A 20,469-nucleotide genomic window follows, 5' to 3' on the forward strand; every position below is an offset into this window, starting at 1 on the left:
ATTTATCATTTTCCTGTTTTGTCATTTTAGCCAATCTGACAGGAGAGATGTGGTACCTAAGAGTTGTTTTGATTTGCATTTCTCTAATCAATAGCGATTTAGAGCATTTTTTCATATGCCTATAGATATCTTTAATTTCTTCCTCTGAAAACTGCCTGTTCATATCCTTTGCCCATTTCTCAATTGGGGAATGACTTGTATTCCTATATATTTGGAATAACTTGTATTCCTATATATTTGGCTCAGTTCCCTGTATATTTTAGAAATGAGGCCTTTATCAGAGATACTAGTTGTAAAGATTTTCTCCCAATTTTCTGCTTCCCTCCTAATCTTTGTTGCATTGGCTTTTTTTGTACAAAAACATTTCAATTTAACATAATCAATATTATCCATTTTGTATTTTGTAATGCTCTCTATCTCTTGTTGGGTCATGAATTCTTTTCTTTTCCATAAATCTGAGAGGTAAACTATTCCTTGCTCTCCCAAATTGCTTATAGTATCAGGCTTTATTTCTAAATCATGAACCCATTTTGACTTTATTTTGGTATATGGTGTAAGATATTGGTCTATGCCCAGTTTCTGACCTACCATTTTCCAATTTTCCTAGCAGTTTTTGTGAAATAGTGAATTCTTAGCCCAGAAGCTGGCCTCTTTGGGTTTATCAAAGAGTAGATTGCTATAGTTGTTGACTTCTCCATCTTGTGTACCTATCCTATTCCTGTAAACCATTTTCACAGAATTCCATTGAATTCTGTGAATCATTCCATGAAAGGGATTCCCTATAAATGATGAGGTTCTCCAGATGCTTCTGTCTGCAGATGCCAATGGGCTGATTGTCTTAAGCCCCAAGAGTCTCCTAAATGAGGTTCAGAATCACTCAAAAGGGTTTGAACTAATCATTTACACTTGAAAAACCAAGTGGATAGAAAATATTGGTTTTCCTGCCTATGATGACCAGCCTACTAGCATGGAGATCTTGAACAGATACTGTCCATAGACAATGAACTTAGCTAAGAGTCAGAAGGAGGAAAGCAGGCAGGATGGTCTCTAGCAAATTTTGTTCTGCTTTTTAAAAAGCCCAATCTTCTTCCCAAAACAAAGACCCAGCCAAATAAGATCACGGGACTGAAATGACATAACAACAAAATACCTACTATGTGCTAGGCACAGTGCTGAGTATTGGGGATACAAATATGAATAAAAAAGACAGTATCTGCCCTCAAGGAGATTCCAATCTAATGGAGGTAGATGACATACCAAGAGAAACTGAAAGGATAAGTGGGAGAAGGTGGAGTCCTAAGGAGGAGGAAATTAAGAGAAAGCTTGCCTGAATACCCTCCTTAAACAGACGTATGCCTCTCCCCCCAATCAGAGGGGCAGAAGATTGAAGAATTTAGGTATGTGATTACCAAGGCTGATGCAGTTTGGCAGGATGATGAGGTTACTGGGGGGTATGATGGGTATGTTCAAAGGAAAGGATAACTTTAACATCTCAGTCACTCTCTGATACATTTGCTCATCCCACCCTACCTCACCAGCCCACCTGTAACAAAGAAAAACTCACAAGCAGAACAAACCAACAACAACCAAAAAACATGTCTAAAGGCATATGCAACATCTTGCATCTGCCATCAGTCTAAGGAAAAGTTGTTCAGTCACATCCAACTCTTCCTGACCTGGGGCTCTTCTTGGGGTTTTCTTGGCATAGATAATGAGGTGGTTTGCCATTTCCTTCTCCAGGTCATTTTACAACTGAGGAAACTGAGGCAAACAGGTAAGTGACTTACCCTGGGTCTCACAGTCTGAGGCTGGGTATGGACTCAAGTCTTCCTGACTCCAAATCCAGCGCTCCGTGCACTATGGCGCCACCTAGCTGCCCTCGAGGAAAAGAGGGAGTTGCATATCTTTATCTCTTTTCCTGGCAAAGATTGAGCACAATAATTACATTAAGTTTTTACTAGGCACCTACTTTTGGTCAGGCATTGTACTAATCTAGGAGGAAAAAGACACAGATGTAACAGCTCGTGTTCCTGAGGACTTTATAGTCTATTCTGGAGACAACACGTCAGACACGTAAAGAAGTACAGGTACAGAATATATAGGAAACAAAAGACAATGAGGGAGGAACAAGCAAGAATCAGGAAAGGTTTCCATTTGTCCGCTTTCCTTCGATTCACTGTGTCTTAGGGTGCAAGAATATTTCTTCACAGCATCCATAACCCAGTCGATGCGCACTCACAATATGTCTGGTTACTTTCTGTAACAGAAGGCTTGGAGGCTTTAGACCTAATTCTTTTCCGTGATCTTTAGTTCCTTTTTCATTTTGTTTTTGAGGAGAAAGAAAGTGAAATGACCCATGCAAAGTCGCACAATTTCCAGAAGAAAAAGGGACCCAACAATGGCTTCGATTCAGGTCTTTGGATTGAACTTCCACGGGCTTTCTGATATATCACAACTTTTCTAAAAATCTCACAATAGTCAGAGTAAACTACACAGACTCCTGTGCAGCAACGTTTTCGAGAGCCCGGATAGCTCAGTCGGTAGAGCATCAGACTTTTAATCTGAGGGTCCAGGGTTCAAGTCCCTGTTCGGGCGCAGTGTCACTTTTAGTTAGGATACATTGGGTGCTTAATAAATAGCTTGAGTTGAATTAACGGGAGACAACAAGCTCAGAAATCCCAGAACCCTGATACGTACACGTTGGTATTTGTACCTTTCCTGCTAAAACGAGATGAGGTTTGATTCCCTGGTGGCGTTCGCTTTTAGAGTAGCATCTATTTCACTTTTATGTTTGTAATGCTCGAGGATATACATAGCAGTCACTTTATAAATCGTCGTTGATAATCCTGTGTAAAAATGATAACGAATCGCCCGAACAGGGACTTGAACCCTGGACCCTCAGATTAAAAGTCTGATGCTCTACCGACTGAGCTATCCGGGCCCCTTAACTTTGTACTTTTTTGTTCAAAAGGTGAAAAGGGCAAAAGGACGTGACATTTTTGTGAATGTGTTTGGCGCTGAACTTGGGAAGAAGTGAGTGGAAGTTGCCGTAAGCGAGAAGAACTTTATTAAACTGAATAAACTGAAGTTGCCCAGGTCCCAGGGTGTCTTTAGTTAAAGATTCGCTGATTGAATCTTCTCCCATTTAAGAAAGATGGCTCAGGGTCCGCTTTGGATCCCTTTCCAATGGTGATCTTTTGTGAAAACTCCCTTTGCCCAATGTCCTATCTATGCCATTCAACTCAATAGGCATTTTAAAGTACTTCCTGTCTGCCAGGCACTGGCGACAGCAAGACAAAAAGGCAACATCTCCCTCCGCCCCCCTCCTCCTTGCTCTAAGGGAGTTTTACAGGATCATTTAATCAGATGTAGCAGAATCTGAAACCCAAACCCCAGAAACAGCACTCAATTTCAGTTTTCAGTTACTTTCAGTTGCTACTTAAAACAAAACAAAAAAATGCGACTCTGGTGGGACTCGAACCCACAACCTTTGAATGCCTCTCCCAGGCTGCTAGAAGTCCAATGCGCTATCCATTGCGCCACAGAGCCACGTGAAAGCCTAAACTTTTTAAAGTACTGGATAAACGAGAAGTGTTAATTAAGTAAAGCACCATTTTCACGGTTCTGAAGTCCACTAAGCTGTTCACTACACCATCCTGCTGGCAGGACTCCAAAGCTATGATGGGATCATCTGTCCAGATAGGAGATTTCTTAAATTCATACTTGATTCCTGCTCAAGTAGTTTCAATGGCTCCCTATGATCTCTAGGATCAAATATAAACTCTTCTTTTTTTCATAATCAGGCTTCAAGCTATCCACATTAGGCTAACTACCCATTCTTCTCCCTCAGGCACTCTGTGTTCGAGCCCTGCGGGTTTCCTGCTCTCCATCTCCTGCCTCTGGGACTTTGCATAAGCTGTTACCTAGTCCTGAAACGCACCCCTTTTCCTCCCTACCGCCACCCCCCAACTTCTTAGTCCTTAGCTCCCTCCGAGGCTCAGGGTCACGCACCACGTCCTACACGAAGCCTCTCCAGAGCTTCCCAATTATTAGTGCTCCGGGAAACCAGCGACTGTTTTCCTCTCTGTCTTCCTCTCTGTCTTTGTAGTCTCAGCTCCTCTGACAGTTCGTAGCATACAGTGGGTGCTTAATAAATACCTAACGAATAGAATTAACTCGAATCGACAACCTCAGAAATCCCGGGAGCCTGATGCTCACCCGCAGGTACTTGTGTCTTTCCTGACAAAAATGAAATGAAATTGACCTATCGTACTCTCACGCATTTAGATTGGGATCGGTTTCACTTTTATATTTGCAATCCTCGCAGAGAGCAGGGACAGGGAACATATCCCAAGCAGACGCTTCGCAAATCGTCGTTGCTAAAAGTGCAGGAAAGACGCCCGCACAGGGACTTGAACCCTGGACCCTCAGATTAAAAGTCTGATGCTCTACCGACTGAGCTATCCGGGCTCCTTAATGTTGCACTTTTTGTTCAAAAGGTGAAAAGGGCAAAAGGACTTGACCTACTATGACTATGTAACTAGATATACAGAATGGCAGAGATTGGCCCCAGGTGATGGGTTGGGGATGAGATCTGGGAGAATGGGTCATAAAGAACCAGCCTGAAGTGCTAAACCCATGTTCTACCAGGTAAGGCTGTGTGCGGATGCAGCAGGGCAGGAGATCATCGGATATGATGTTTCGGGCTCACTTTTTCCTAGAGGCTGCAGGATGGAGACAGACGCCTCCTTGGGACCCTTTCTAACACCTTTCCTGCCCCCGCCCCACACATCACTGTGATATCGGACAGCTCAGCTAAGAGTCCCAGAAGCTGCAGATCCAGTTAAGCTCTGGCCAGTCACTTGGCCACTAGGGGCTGCAAGAGCTTCTCTCTAGCCAGAGCGAAGAGGAAAGGCTCTTTGTAGAGCCGAAATAGCTCAGTTGGGAGAGCGTTAGACTGAAGATCTAAAGGTCCCTGGTTCGATCCCGGGTTTCGGCAGAAATTTTAAGTCGTTCAGACCCTCTTCAGGTTTTATCCTGATTTCCCGGCTTTGCGCGAATACTGGAGGCCCGGGAGGCGATAGAATGGGATTTGGAGGTCACTGTGGCGACTGAGATTCAAAAGGTGGTGGAGCCCCCCCTCAACTACTAGCGTCCGTTGGCTTCCTGTATATGCGCCTATTCGGCTAGTATGAGACGTCAAGAAATTAGCGCTACCTGACCACCAAATCCGATAGAACCGTTCACCTTCTCCAAGCCTCAGGGTGTGGGGGGTAATCTGCTTTCCTTATCTCCGTTCTTACATCCGCTTTCTTTCATTTCCTCCCTCCTGCCACCTCAATACGTCCGTCTATCCGTCCCTCTCTTTTTTCCTTCGCTTTCCTTTATTTTCCTTCCTTCCTTCCTTCCTTCCTTCCTTCCTTCCTTCCTTCCTTCCTTCCTTCCTTCCTTCCTTCCTTCCTTCCTTCTCTCCTTCCTTCTTTTTCTTTCCTTCCTTCCTTCTTCCTCCTCTCTCCTTCCTTCCTTCTTCCTCCTCTCTCCTCATGTACACTTAGTAGCAACCCTAGCTGCACCCCTCCTCCCACCCCACCCATAAAACGGAGGCAAATTCAACAGAAAAAGTCTCTCACAGCGGGGGTGCAGTCACTTGGGAGAGCTTTGGCTCGACTCTCTGAGAGCATAGCTACCCAGACTCCCCCAACCTTGGCGTGGGTGGAATCAAAATAGCAGTTAGGGAGAAGAGGCTTGCTATAGATGGGACCTTCAAGGTTAGTCCACCCTTAGTGGAGAGAGCAGGGGCATTCATACTGCGTTCTGAAGGAGAGGAGTGGGGGTGGGGGTGGGAATGTTGCTCTTGGTAGTTGGAATCCTGAAGCAAATGCTCAGTGATCCAGTCTTAGTTATGGCTCTGGGGCTCTCAGAACAGTCCCACCAGACCTGGAAAGGCTGCACATGTGCTCAGTAAACTTGGCTTCCCTACCCTATCTACTTTAGCGAACATTTTAGAAAGTTAGCCCCCTCAAGAGGTTGGAAATTAAGGAGCCAGGCTGGGGGTGAGGAGTGTCTCCAACCAAGTTGCCTCTGCATAAAGCAGGTACCAGAGGCACTACATGCTTGAGTAAACTGAGACAAAATTATGGCTGATATGGGAACAAGGCCAGAGATTTGAGGTCCAGGCTTGTGTCTAGACTGACTTCCTTTAGGCCTGGGCGAGTGGGTCCTGTCCCAAGGCATGTACTCCCAGGCTAGAAGAGCAATGTTCTATTTGCTTGGAATCCAGTGGGCCTGTCAGCCTGGATGAAGAATTTGAAAGAGTTTTTTTTTCTTTTCCCAAACCCCAGGCTAAAAAAATCTCTCTTTTTCATCCCTGCCATACTATCACTGACTCAACCCCTGTAGTGACCTCCTAACTAGTGCTACTGTCTGTCTCTTCCTTTTTAGAGCCAGCCCACATACACAGGCTGCCAGATTCAGCTTCAAAAACATCAGTGACTCCTTATGGCCTAATGAATAAAGTCCACACTTCTTGGCTTGACATTCAGGGCCTTCTACTGCCTGACAAACTTTATTTTCCACTAGTCCCTTTTCCCTTCACTGAACAGTTTGTCCCAGACCAGAACCCGCTGCTATGGAACTTGGAAAGAAAACCTTTTCTCTTTCAACACACGTAGTCCTTTAGTAACTGGCACCAATCCTAAAGGGCTAACTGCTCTTCTTTCTGACTCCCCTATTTTTGTCACCATCATTCATTGTCTCCCTAGTTCACAGCCTCCAGGCTACCTGTGATACTGTTTCCCCTCTACATCCAAACAGTTACAAAATCCTGTTCATTCAATCTCTACAATACCTTTTGAATCCTGGTGAATGAATGAATCAAAAAATGTTGATTAAGCAATCCTAACTGCTCTTGCAGCCTCAGGTCTCTTCCCACCACAATTCAACCACCACTCAGCTGCCAAGGTGATTTTTCTAAAGCTAGGTCTGATCCTGTCTTAACCCTACCACCTTCATGAGTTCCAATTGCTCCCTACTGACTCCAGGATAAATACCCAGACATTTAATGTTCTTCATAGCTTGGCCTCTCATCCCCTTTCCTGTCTTCTTCCACCTTCCATCCTTCTACACACCCTAGGATCCAGCTACAATGACCTACTTTTAGTTCTGTAAGCACAACGCTCCATCTCCCCTCTGTGTCTTTACCTTGGTTGAAACTCATGGTTGAAACCTGTGCCTAGAATGCTCTGCCCCAAACTTATGCCTCTTAGTTTCCTGAGTTTCTTTCAGGACTGAGTTTAAAGCCCACTTTCTACAAGAGACTGTTTCTGGTCCCCCACAGCTGGTGATGTCTTCCGGGATTACCTCCCACTATCCTCTCTCTGTAGTTTGTGTATAAGTAGTTATTTATACTTTCCTTTTCCATTAGAATGTGAACTCCAGTAGGAAAAAGACTCCTTTTTTTCCCTTTCTTAGAATCCCAGCACTTAACAAAGTGCAGGGCACATTAGTAGACACTTAATACAAGCCTTTTAACTGACTCACTGATTTACTTTGCACCAAGCACTGGGCTTAGTGATGTGAGTAAAAATCTAAGACTTTCTGCCCTCAAGGAGTTTACATGCTAATAGTTCGACACAACACATGTTGGGGAGTAGTGACCTGGGAGCATATTTGGGTTTGTAAATTTATGTAGTTAGTGAGTGCAGCCATAGGGGATTTGATTGAGATAATCTTTCTTAGACGGGATTTGATTATGGTTCTATAACTCGAAGTACGGGGAAGCAGCCTGTCTACTTTGGTGTGGAGAGGTCAATAAAATGAATCGAAGCCATGCCTGGCTGGATGCTAAGCCTAGGTATGTCTGAGGCTACCACCAACCTTTGACATTTCCATTGAACAAGCTTTTATGAAATCCTTACTAGGAACCAGGCATGGTCCTAGGCACTGGAGATAAAAAGGTAAGAAGTCTTTGCCTTCAGGAATTTCTAATGTCCATTGTCACCACCCCAGACTGACACCCTAAGAACCATCTGCTTAGGCCATAGCTCCCTACACAGTTTGTTCCTCTCCCTCCCCCAATCAACAACCACCACCTACACCTCAGTCCCTACTTAGCTCTATCACCAGAAGAATCTATCAGGAGGCTGCTTAGTATGACCTACAATGATTTGATAAAGTGGCAGGATAGATTTCCCCCACAGCAAATGGAAGCCTAAAAAGGAGGTGAGATTTAGTTCTTTATTGTCATTGCGAATATTGTTGTTTTGGTTCTGAGCTCTTAATTGTTTCATATAGGTCTTCCGATGCTTCTCTAAATTCCTCATAGTCATCGTTTCTTAAAATGCAATCATATTCTATAACATTTATCTCACTTTGTTCAGTCATTTCCACATCTGTGAGCACCCACTTCCCCCCAGTTTTTTATTATGAAAAAGAGGACTACTATGAATATTTTGTTATACATGAGATCTTTCTTTTTCTTTTTGACCTTCTGAGGAGTACATAAGCTCCTTGAAGGCAGCAACTATGGATTGATTACACACCTAGTAAAGATCAGTGGGTCAAAGGGTATGAACTGTTTTCTCTCACTCATTAAATTTGCTTTGAAGAACAATCAAATCACTGTATAGCTCCATCTTCAGAATACGGGTGTACTTCTCTTCTCACGATGATTTTTTCCATCTTCTATCATCTTTGACACTTTCTCAGGGATGAGATGATGACCTCAGAGTGTTCTCTAGATTTCAAGTAAAATTAAAAGGATTTAAAGACTTTGGGTCAAGTTCCAATGAAGTCACATTTTAGAGGGATTAGAATGTTTGCCTCTGCTCCTTCGAAATAGAATCATCCCTAGGAATCCTTCCTAGATTCCCCCTTTGAGACAGGACAACCACCCTCAGGCCTCACGTGTCACTGTGTCCAGCACTTCCCTAATACTTTTAGCTTGGAATATTGGGCAGTACCTTCCTCTTTGTTTTTGTTTCTTCTCCTTATCCCTCTAGTAGACTGCCAGCTGCACGAGGGCAGGTAAAGAAAATAAGCTCCTTGAGGGTGTCTCACTTTTGCTTCTGTATCCCACAGTTCCTGGAACAAAACAGGCATATAATAAATGCTAGTTGTTCTTTCCCAGCATTTAGCAGACTCCCCTGCACACAACAAATCCCAGCCACTCAGGCCCCCTCGGAGACCATGGCCGAATTGCCCGCTCCCCATCCTGCTTGGACTTTTCTTTGGCTAGATTGCATTTATGGGTCTAGGGGAGGATTCATCTGAAAAGTAGTGAAAAACAGCAGGCTTTCTCTAGGCTCTGGCCTCCATCTTCTGTTAGGGAGGGGTAGCTATAAGACATTGAAGAAAAGGCATGACTGGGAGGCTCTCACTAAAATGAATAAAGCTGAGATGGCTTTCCATCTGTAGAATACAGATTTTTGCCAAATACTGAATTCTATCACAAAGCATTTCAATTTGTAGTTATGTTTATAAAGAAACTTTCTTTCAATTTCTTAATTAGCTTGCTATTTCTTTGTTGGTATATATATGTGTGTGTGTGTATGTATGTACACACACATACACCTAATACATATACATATATTATACATATATACATTACAGACATATAGATATACATTATTTACACACACACACACACATAACCCAGAACAATGTTTATACATGTGTAGCAAAAACAAACAACAACAAAAAACAGGCTCGATCGCCCTCCCCTCCCCTTAAACTCATTTGGACAAGTGTATTTGGCTTACCTGCAGCCAAATTGGCATAGACAAACAGAAAGCAGCATTTAAAGGAATAGGTTCCCAAATGCAGGCTGCAAAGCCATCCCAATCTGGGGGATGGTGTGCGGCGGTGTGGGGAGAGATTGACGTCCCTAAATTTCCCCTTCCTTCTCTACTCTTGAAGACTTGGTAGGTCAAGTGGGGACAAGTCTCCATGACTAACCTAACCTCTCAGCAAAAGGGCAGAAAGAGCAAAGTTCTTCCCATCGGCCCCAGAGGGTCTTACTGCTCCGAGCCCGTGGCTCCCTACTCCTCCAGGATTCCCCTTCCCCCGTCTCTGTGATCCCGAACGTGGTACACGAGACTTAACGAGTGTTGAAACAGTTGTTCGAGGATCCCAGCTCTGCAAAGAGCCCTTCGGCCGCTTGCAGGAAGAGGTAAGGGTGGTGGGGCGGGATGGAGAGAGACTTCTTCAGCCCCCAAATACGCAGACCCGGCAAAGTTTTGGAACATGAAAGGGAGGCTAGCTGAAGAAAGAACCCACAATATGAACCATGGGAAAGCAAGTTAAGATCTTCATTTATCCAAGTTCTCTGTTGAATCGAGAGCCCGGATAGCTCAGTCGGTAGAGCATCAGACTTTTAATCTGAGGGTCCAGGGTTCAAGTCCCTGTTCGGGCGAATAGCTCAGCTTTTATGGAGGAATGAGATGGAAGGAACATTAGGAATTGCTTGTTGAATCGATTCAAATGAGGGAATATTTCCAGAGCTTGTTCCTAATCGATTCAAATGAGGGAATGTTTCCAGAGCTTCGCAACCTTTAAAGCACAATATTAGTTGTTATTGCTATCGTTCCCATCTCTCTACAGGCGACGAAAATGAGGCACAGAGAGAGGGGGAGTGATTTTTCCAAAGTCATCCACAGAGGGTAGGAATCAGAACTCGAACCCAACTCTTGACCGATGATCCTGGCGCTTGGTATCCGCTTGAAGCAGAACGAGTAGCCGAGGACAGAATAGGCAGGCAGGCCACACGCATTAAGTAAGCGCTTAGTATGTGCCAAGCCCTGTGCAGCGCGCTGGAACACAGCCCAGAGTAGGAGATAGAAGTGAAAACAACCCAAGAACATTTATTCTACGGCAGGAGTCCCGGGCTTCACGGAGGGATTTAAGGGGGTCCGTGAATTTAGATGGAAAAATGCTTATTTTCTTTAAATTCTAACTAAAATGTAGCATTTCTCTCAATGATTTAAAACACGATTCTGAGAAGGGCTCCATAGGGTTCTGCTGCCCAAGGGATCCCTGGCACAAAGAAAGACTTAGAACCTCTCTTCCAGAGGGCGAGGATGCAACACACACACAAATAATTATATCCGCTTGCACTTAGTTACGCGAAAATAATGCAGAGTGATTTCAAGGACTGCAGGGCACTACCAACCCGGGGCAATCAGGAAAGGAGGGGCGTCCAAGGACTGGGAGGTTGGTGGGTCTATCTGAGGGAGTTAAGTTTCAGTCTGAGTTATTCACCACAATACAAATGGTCAATCGAAATGCACAGAGGGTTGTATTCAGCTGAACTTTCTTGAAGCATTGTTTAAATCAAGCAAAGAACTGCAACCTCCAACCTAAAGAACAGGTAGATTGAATCAGATCTTAAAGACCACTGGGCAAACGGGGCTTTGGCACGGGAAGCAAACTCAGGGGAAGGGGAAGTGGCTTCCTAGGTAACTACTATTCTCGCTCGTCGTTCCTTGCTTTTTAGGGTCCTTTGTAGCCTGATGCAGGCCGATACTACAGAAGGGTACCCCGGCTTAGGATTCTATCCCAGGATCCCTTTGCCCCAAGCTCCCCTGGGGTGATCTGGCAATTGCCATCTGTGTAGGACCTCATTCCCTCCATCCCCTCCCCCCCCCAAACCCCTCATTCTCACACACACACTATTTTAGTTCCAGGAGAAAGTCAACATTTTCTTAGCTCTTACTGTATGCCAACCAGTGTGTTAAGTGCCTGAGATACAAACAAAGGCAGAAACAGTTCCTGCCCACAAGAAGCTTACATTTTAAGTCGGGAGATAACCTTCCAATAACTATGTGCCTATCAGATATGTACTTGATAAATTAGAGATAATCTCAGAGAGTAGGAACTAGCTTTGTGAGAGTTGAGAGAGGAGGTGGGGGATGATGGGGAAAGGCCTCTTGCAAAAGGTAGAATGAGAAGGAAGCCAAGTGTATTCCAGACGTGAGATAAGCAGTGAACTGGTCTGGAGTGGGAAGATGAAGAAGGCTGGCATCATGGGACTGTAGACTCTGTGGAAGAGAATAAGGTAGGAAAGCTAGGAAGGGGCCAGGTTATGAAGGGCTTTAAAAGCCAAACAGGATTTTATATTTGATACTGGAGGTAACTGGGAACCACTGAAATTTATCAAGTGGGATGGTCTTCTTTAGGAAGCTCACTTTGACCACTGAGCAGAGGATGTACTGGAGTAAGGTGGGAATTGAGAAAGGGAGGCCACGGCAGTGTTAGAGTAGAAAAAGGGTATCTACATCTGAGAGGTTGCAAAGGTAGAATCAGCAGGACTTGGCAACAGATCGGCTATGGGGATTGTAAGAGTGAGAAGTCAAGGATGACAGCTAGAGGGAGAGCCTGGTTGATTGGGAGCATGGTGGCCATCTTAACAGTAATAGAGAAGTTTTAAAGAGTTTTGGTTCTCTGGGAGAGTGTGGAGAGGAATGGGGGTGGGGATGGAAATCCGGGCAATATAAAAACAAAAGAGGGCAATAAAATTAATTAAAAAAACAAGATGGTAATGAACTGTGGGAGTCCGTGAGGGTGGGGCTAGAATTTGAACTCCTTTGGTGTTGGAAAAAGGGGGTCGAATCTTTGGCTAATACTATAAGCGTGGACATAGATTTCAAGCAGTAGAAAATGAATGTCGAAAAATTACAAAGAAGAAACTTGGTCCCAAAGAAGAGCTATGAGAAGACACTTGCCCCCGGATCCTTTGTAGGGATAGAGCATGGGAAGAAGTTCAGGGATGTGACATGGCATATAGTGCCATGTATGTACATACATTTATGAGATATGGGTGTGTATACACATATATACATATATCAGTTTTGATGAAATATTTTCCTTTTCCCCCTCCTTTTCTTTTTTTCTTTAAAAAAATTCTCTCTGGGAGGGGGATGGTGACAGAGGAGAAAATCTAGGCAAGGTAAAGTATATAATTGATTCTAGTTCTAGTTTAAAAAAAATATTAGAAGGCATTCGATGTAGGGGAGAAGATATTCTGAACCCAGAAAATGATATTGGAATCAAAGGCAGGCAAGAAGTGTGTGTGTGTGTGTGTGTGTGTGTGTGTGTGTGTGTGTGTGTGTGTATTGTGGAGGTGGAGGTTTCTAATGACAGTGAGTGGTTTGGTTTGTCTGGAGTGTATTAGTAAGTGGAAAAAAGTGATAGGAAATTAGGTTGGAAAAATAGAATGATATTGTACTGTGGGGCTTACTTGAATGTTGGGCAAAAGAGTTTTAAATGACACAAATCCTTTGGATGTGAAAAAAGGGATGATTTTGAGACCAATATCTCTGGCACTGACTTTTATCTTTTATGGGTGTTAACCTGTAATGATTTTTTGCTTCTCGAGCCATCACTTTTTCATAGGATTGTAGCTTCATTTAAAACAACAAGTTAAACCAATAAGTGAACTAATTTTTTCAACCTTTCATCCATCCATCCAACCATCCATCCATCCATCCATCCATCATTTAGGATTCCTTGTGCCTCAGTGCATCCTTGGACATGTCACTACTGTACACCTGTACACCCCAGGGTTTGGTCTGTGGTCTCTTTGGAATCTCATTTTAATGTAATGATTTAATGTATCATTTTTTGACTTCTGATTATAAAAAAGAGCAACATCCAGAAAACACGTAAAAAGTCAGCTCAGACTTGGCAGCTAACAAAATTTAGAACGGCACGCATAGTCGCCGAAATAGCTCAGTTGGGAGAGCGTTAGACTGAAGATCTAAAGGTCCCTGGTTCAATCCCGGGTTTCGGCATTAGGTTTTTTTTCTTTTCCTCCTCTTCATTGAGGGAAATGCTCAGTCGAAGAGGTCGGTGTCAATAAAGATACAATTTCATCCCCCTCCGCCCGCATCCACTTTCACCGACAGCTACCGGACCCCTTTCTGGTTCAGCGTGCAGCACTGAAAGGTTCAGAGAAGAGTCCGGTGCATATCGAGGACTCCGAGACCGGACGTGGACCCAGGGCTTCCGCACTCGGGGTTGGCCCTTTGTTCCTCAGGCCCAGTTGCTGCTCACTCAGGCCACACTCAATAAAACGAGCAATAAAGTAAACAGAACTTCGGGCCATGAATCTTCATACCCTTTTAAGGACCCGAGGCGAAATTATACCAAGCAACTCGGGTTCCATAGTGTAGTGGTTATCACGTCTGCTTTACACGCAGAAGGTCCTGGGTTCGAGCCCCAGTGGAACCAGGGGAATATTTTTCATTGCGTTTGTCCCGGGAAGATCAATCAGCTTTTTGAGGATCCGGGTGGCCTCCGGGCTTTGGATCCCGGACGTGGGGTGGTGCGTGGGCCGAGCTGGGCCCACCAGCGCCCCTCAGGTGGTGCTCCTCTGCTTTAAAAATGTGCCTCGCTCGCCAAAAATCAAGCAGGGATTTGGACTCCAGGCCCTCAGGTTAATAGTCCGACGCTCTACACAGTTTACACTCTTACTTTCTCGTTCTATCCCTACTGTAATGGACCATTTTCAGTGTGGCTCTATGTGTGTCTGTGCGCGTGCCTTAAAGGAGAATTAACTTTCGGGGGAGGGCTCCTCCTCCCATATTCCTGCTTCCCTGAGAGAACGACACCGAGCTCCCGGTTACTGGAGGTGTGTAAGCAGGGGCGAGACGATATCATTAGAGATGTTTGTAGACGTGTCATCTAGCCACGTGGAAGAGTGGACTAGATGACCTCGGAGGCTCCCTCCAAGTCTGGGGTTTGAGAATTCTGAACACGAAATAGACCACAGGGTTGGGACAGCTCCGCATATCCCGGTCTGGGCCTTATTGTGGCTTCTAATAAAGATCAGTTCAGTCATGTGCCAGGAATTGCATCAGTTGAGATAATGCAAATCATAGCAAGGAGGTCTTGCGCAAAGGAGTGATCAATGAAAAGGTTGCGGAGAATAGTTGTAAACATTGCTATTTATCCCAATGATCACTTTTGTTACTATTAAATGAACAAAGCATTTTCTTGGTGCAGAAAAAAAGATGACCGGCTTAGCAGCCTCTCAACGTTCCCTTCCGGTATTTCTCAACTCAGGACTAGGTGCAGTGAGTCTGTATTACGACTGGAAGTGGACTTTCCAGCGGATTTGAGTTTCCAGTTTATATTTTGGCACGCCGCCCGCCCCACCCCCCCTTTGGGTGGTGACTAGAGAATGAATTTAGGGTTAGAGGTAAAAACAAATCCATTTTACCAGAAGTGGGGTTCGAACCCACGCGGACACTTGTCCATTGGATCTTAAGTCCAACGCCTTAACCACTCGGCCATTCTGGTTAGTGATACCGGTTATTTCCCCCCTCCTGAGATGAGGTCTCATCTCCTTGAGTCTCTCAGTTGCTCTCCTGGTGAGTAACTTGGTTGGCCCACGCGGAAGAAGGCAAGAAAACCCAACCTTAAAGAGGAGAGAGGCAAAGAGACTGTGGGTCACTCTATGACCCAAAATATTCTTCGTCTCGCCCTTCAGTTCCAGAAGGGACACAAGTGACGCATGAGCCTAGGTCATCTTTGGGACCGGGAGCCTTTATACGCATTTACTAGTCGCTTGCTTGAAAGTGCCAGGAATTCCCCACGAAGCTCTGGGCATCCAGAAATGCAAGCATTCCTGCCTTCAAAGAGTTTGCATCCTATCCGGGGGCCCGCAAGCATATGAATGAGTATAAAAGAGAGCTATACAATGTCAATACGTAATGATGGGGAAGGAGGGGAAGGGAGTGGGCTTAAAAACTCTTCCCAGACTGTCCCTCCTTCCCCCGAACCTTTTCAGTCCTCTTACACCTCCTCTGCCTCCTGTACGCAGATGCAGGTACACTGATCTCCTTGCTGTTGCTGGAACAAGCCCCTTCATCTCTCAACTCTGGTCATTCCCCCTGGCTGGCCCGCGTGCTCTCTCTCCTCGTAGCCTCTTTCTAGCTTTCCTGGATTCCTTCCAAACCTCATCAGAAGTCCGCAGGAAACCTCTTCTCATCCCCTTTAATAAGCTGGTGCCTGGTCTTGTTGGTACGTCCTTGTTTACTTGCAGTCTACGCCAAAAGAATGTAAACGCCTCGAGGGGAAGGGGCTGGTTGTTTTTTGACTTTCTTTGTATCTCCAGTGCTTAGCATCGAGCGTGGCACGTAGTGAGTCCTTGAACAAGTGCTTATGGACTTGACAGTGATGGTTGGTTGGTCGTTGTCCTTCGTTCTCGAAGAGAATCAAAATGACAGCACTATGTTAAATAGAGATGGAACGTCTCTATTTGGATGGAACGTGGAAGGAACACCAATTGACAGCATCTGTTAAGCACCTTCCGAGAGCGAGGAACTGAGGCGACAATGAACAGACCGCGCCCTCAAGGAGTTCACAACCATTCTACAAAACACCCACTTAACTTGTCTCCGATCTTTTTGGTACTAGGAGCTTCGGAAGCGGAGGCCGCCAAGTCACACTGCCCCAAGCTCCCGGGGAAGTTCTGGAGGTATGGAACCTGGAGGACTTCTTTGGACTTGCATTTTCTTGGGTGTGATAGGAAATGAGCTTCCAGGAGGCCAGTACTCCTTGGTTTTCATTTCTAAAAACACGACTCTGGTGGGACTCGAACCCACAACCTTTGAATTCCTTCAGCTCTACTAGAAGTCCAATGCGCTATCCATTGCGCCACAGAGCCACTCGTCTGAGCAAGAATTGTCCTAATCGTCACATCGATACGCAAAAGGCAGTGTGCCTCCTGGGGAAGGGCCTAAATTACAGAGTATAAAAAGGTTTCCCGGACTTCACACTTGGACGAGGCTTTGGAGAGCATCTCTTCACCCCCTAGTTACACGTGGAAAGCACAGCTGCAGCTCCTTGCACCCCGACACGTGCGCGCATACTTGTAGGGCGTGGCGCCTCACAAACAGGGTTGGCCGCCCAGCTCCGGACAGAAGAAGCGGTATTTGAGGAGTGCGATTTACCGAAAGATGAGCGTCAGTGGGACTTTGTGTTGTGCTTAGAAAAACATTTCCCTCCCAATTTGGAGAAAGGACACAAGAGGAAAGACAGAAAGAAAAAGACAAAGTAAAAGGCAGAAATCTCTTTCCCCTTAGAGTTTCTTAAAAAGGAGTCATTTCGTGGGTTCCATAGTGTAGCGGTTATCACGTCTGCTTTACACGCAGAAGGTCCTGGGTTCGAGCCCCAGTGGAACCAAGCAAGGAGCGGTCTTTGCTTTTAGCTGGTGATCTTAGAAAAATTCTCATCTCCCGGAAAGAAACAAAGTCTGAATCCTTTCATGGTCTGTTTCTTTCAGACAAATACGGGAGAAGACGCTTTCGAGCTCTACACCCCTTAAACGATCCTGTTCTCCAAACGGGAAAAGTAGGGACAAGTGAAACGTGATCGCTAAGGCCTATCCCGTCTTCACGTCCCGTGATGGCTCAAGATTAACTCAGCGTCTTCAGTTTCTTCACCTGCAAAATGGGGCTGGGGTTGGGAGGAAAGGGGCAGGCTTAATGGATGCTTCCTAAGGAGCTTCTCTTACTGTTCTAGGCCGTATTATCTTTGGACAGAAAACTCTCCCTCAAGCAAGGCCATTGCTGGAGGTGGCCCCCTGGGGGTGCTGGTTAGGCAGTCAGAACTCCCTTCATTCCTAAGGTCCGAGGATGCTGTCTGGGCATCAGAGCCTCCCAGAGATATCACTTAGTCATCAACTTTGCCTTGAGTCAAGTATTCAGAGGACCCAGATAGAGGGTCGGGCAGGTGTGGGGGAGGCGGGGGAGGCAGGGGTGACCCGGTGGCACACACATCATAAATCTAAAGTTAATATAGACCAAGTAAGTTACATAAGGGGCTTTGGGAAGAAAGACACAAACAGTTCAGGGAAAGGCTTTCTTGAATTTGGCGGTTGGTCTGTCTTAAAGGAAAAGAAGGACTCTAGGCAACAGGGAGGACAACATTCCCCCTCCCCCAGCTGTGCTCTGTCGTCTTGGAAAAGACACTCCCCTCTCTTGGAATCTCTCAAATGGGACTAGTGATGCAGGCGTTATCTACATAGCAGTGCTCTTGGAGGGGAGGAGGGGGCACTTCTGTAGACTTTGGAATGCTACATAACTACAGCTCCTATTATCCCCAGCCACAGCCACCAGAGGTGCCACCACTACTGATGCTGCCACCACCAGTGAGACTTCAGCAAGACACCGTCAAGAGACCCTGCCATTTGCCTGAAGATCCTGGCTAGCTCCCAATCTCATTCCTTCAGTCTTTCCTTTTTTCTTACGTTCACAACGACTTCACTTCCTAAGAGGAGTGAGTCCAAACAGTGAGGAGAGGGCACAAACTAGTGCAATAAGTCTGGGTTTGTTGACTATTTTGGGTCAGTCTGATCAAGGAATCTTCTATCCACCCATTTGTTCCAGAACCATCAGACCCAGGAAAAGATGCCATTCCATGACCCTTAGCAGAAACAGCATGCTTCTCCTATCCACAAGTCCAGGAGCATGGGGCTATGCTAGAACTTAGTTAACCACACATCTTCCTCTAGCATTTTGAGGTTTACAAAACTCTTCTGTGAGATAGATTGTGCAAGGATTAACATTCTCATTTTACAGAAGAGGAAACTGAGGTAAAAAAAACATAAGGAAATTGTTAACAGGGTCACATTGCTAGTGATATTTGAGGTGACACTTGCAGGGGTGGGGAACCTACAAAGGAATCCCCTTTGGTTATTTGTTCTGTGAAGTTTGGATTCAGTCAAAGGGCCACACTTGAGGACCTAGAGGGCCACATGCTTTTAGTGTTCAGATAACACTAGACAATGCTGTGAAAGGTTATTCACCTTTCTTGTAGATCCAGACAGGACTGAGCCTGTCAGTTATCAAAGCCAGATCTGGGAACCAGGGCCTCATTTTCCCTCTACTTGGTTCTGGAATTGTAGTTGAGATGCACCATAGGTCTTTGGCCCATAAATAACCTTCAGGGCATCATAAAAGTGCTTTGTATTATTACTATCGCATAAAACTGAATTTCATCTGTCTTCTTACTGAGCCGAGAATCCTGCGTCTCCCTAAGCTTTGCTTCTACTTTACTCTTGATGGAATTAAATGCTACCTTCTTAGAGATGGATGAACTATCCTGCTGGCAAACCCTGATGTTTTCAGCCATGCTGTCAAATGCTTTCAATGAGGATGAACACAGCATCAAGGTCAGCTACCACATTATTGGTAAATTCTTCAACTTGAAAAGGCTGCCAGCCAAGATCAAAGTAGAGGAAGTATGGGTGCATGATTTTCTGTTTGCAGATGATTATGCACTCAATGCAGCCTCTGAAGCTGAGATGCAACAAAGTATGGATCACTTCTCTGCTGCTTGCGCTAATTTTGGCCTAACGATTAACACTAAGAAAACACAGATTTTCCATCAGCCACCACCACACCATCAGTGGAACCATCAGTTACAGCAAATGGAGAAGTTTTGAATGCTGTGGACAAGTTCACTTACCTTGGTAGTGTACTTTCCAGGGATGTATACATTGATAATGAGGTTGGCACATACATTGCCAGAGCTAGCTCAGTGTTTGGGAGGCTCCGAAGGAAGGTGCAGGAGAGGAGAGGTATTAAAATGATTCTGGAATTGTTGCCTAAGGGAGAGGTTATGCTGCATGGAGACCAACAAAAGCCTGAGGTTGTCCGGGGCCCATTTAGAAGAGTCCAGTATTGGGGCCAGTCCAGTATCAGCCAAGTTGGTGAGGACCCAGCAAAGACATTGTGTGACCTACTCAGTCACTGTTGTCCTTTGAGTCAGCATCCAATCTTTTCCTCTTCTGGATGCTGGGTGTGTTTGTGGAAGAGAGTGCCCCTTGTGTTGGAGGAAATGTTTGTAGCTATCATTTTTATTAGGCCTTTGAGTAGCTTGACTTTGCTGAAGAACTGAAGAAGGCTCATGTCATGTTAGAAGCATTGCATTTTCTAGAAAGGAAAAATACAGGAAACAATAGGCACAGAAGCCTGACACATGTTCTAGCTCAGGGCTCTGTATCTCTTCCAACTCTGACAGCTCTCTGTGGGGACAAAAGACATCCATGGGTGACATGTGAAGGCCTAAGAGATAGGAGAGAAAATAAAAGGGCTACTGGGAAGAGAAGGGGAGGGAAGAAAGGAAGAAAGAAAGAAAGCCAACCTAGAACGTTGTGGTGGAAAGAGCCCTGGGCTTAACATCAGACTGCAGGAAGTTCAGTACTGGCTTTCCTCCATACTGGCTGGGTGACACTCAACGATTGACTTCATCTTTCTAGTCTTTAATGCCCACATCTGTAAAATGAAGGGCACTGGACTAAATGCCATCTAAGGTGCCTTCCAACTCTTAACAGTTTATTAATGAAATAAAAATAGAGAGAGTGAAGAGAAATATTTGGGGAGTGGAGGGGACCTTGTTGTGGCTCCTGAAGCATATCATTTAGGCTGCCACACCATCCTTCTTACTCCCCATCTCCTTGCAGTC

The 20,469-nt window shown here is 45.1% G+C and overlaps 11 non-coding genes across 11 annotated transcripts; 6 read left to right on the forward strand and 5 right to left on the reverse strand.

Annotated features, from left to right (window-relative positions):
- The first annotated feature begins 2,522 nt into the window (after positions 1 to 2,522).
- Positions 2,523 to 2,595, forward strand: TRNAK-UUU. The gene has a single exon. It is a non-coding gene; the product is annotated as a tRNA-Lys (tRNA).
- A 273-nt stretch (positions 2,596 to 2,868) lies between these two features.
- Positions 2,869 to 2,941, reverse strand: TRNAK-UUU. The gene has a single exon. It is a non-coding gene; the product is annotated as a tRNA-Lys (tRNA).
- A 519-nt stretch (positions 2,942 to 3,460) lies between these two features.
- Positions 3,461 to 3,549, reverse strand: TRNAR-UCU. The gene is given in 2 exon segments: positions 3,461 to 3,496; positions 3,513 to 3,549. It is a non-coding gene; the product is annotated as a tRNA-Arg (tRNA).
- An 848-nt stretch (positions 3,550 to 4,397) lies between these two features.
- Positions 4,398 to 4,470, reverse strand: TRNAK-UUU. The gene has a single exon. It is a non-coding gene; the product is annotated as a tRNA-Lys (tRNA).
- Positions 4,471 to 4,926: 456 nt separating this feature from the next.
- On the forward strand, positions 4,927 to 4,999 carry TRNAF-GAA. Its single transcript has one exon. It is a non-coding gene; the product is annotated as a tRNA-Phe (tRNA).
- Positions 5,000 to 10,338: 5,339 nt separating this feature from the next.
- On the forward strand, positions 10,339 to 10,411 carry TRNAK-UUU. Its single transcript has one exon. It is a non-coding gene; the product is annotated as a tRNA-Lys (tRNA).
- A 3,303-nt stretch (positions 10,412 to 13,714) lies between these two features.
- TRNAF-GAA lies at positions 13,715 to 13,787 on the forward strand. The gene has a single exon. It is a non-coding gene; the product is annotated as a tRNA-Phe (tRNA).
- Positions 13,788 to 14,153: 366 nt separating this feature from the next.
- TRNAV-UAC lies at positions 14,154 to 14,226 on the forward strand. The gene has a single exon. It is a non-coding gene; the product is annotated as a tRNA-Val (tRNA).
- Positions 14,227 to 15,214: 988 nt separating this feature from the next.
- On the reverse strand, positions 15,215 to 15,297 carry TRNAL-UAA. Its single transcript has one exon. It is a non-coding gene; the product is annotated as a tRNA-Leu (tRNA).
- A 1,282-nt stretch (positions 15,298 to 16,579) lies between these two features.
- TRNAR-UCU lies at positions 16,580 to 16,666 on the reverse strand. Its single transcript is given in 2 exon segments — positions 16,580 to 16,615; positions 16,630 to 16,666. It is a non-coding gene; the product is annotated as a tRNA-Arg (tRNA).
- Positions 16,667 to 17,111: 445 nt separating this feature from the next.
- Positions 17,112 to 17,184, forward strand: TRNAV-UAC. The gene has a single exon. It is a non-coding gene; the product is annotated as a tRNA-Val (tRNA).
- Positions 17,185 to 20,469: the final 3,285 nt, after the last annotated feature.

This window comes from Trichosurus vulpecula, chromosome 6 (genome assembly GCF_011100635.1).
Source record: "Trichosurus vulpecula isolate mTriVul1 chromosome 6, mTriVul1.pri, whole genome shotgun sequence".
Classification (NCBI taxonomy): domain Eukaryota; kingdom Metazoa; phylum Chordata; class Mammalia; order Diprotodontia; family Phalangeridae; genus Trichosurus; species Trichosurus vulpecula.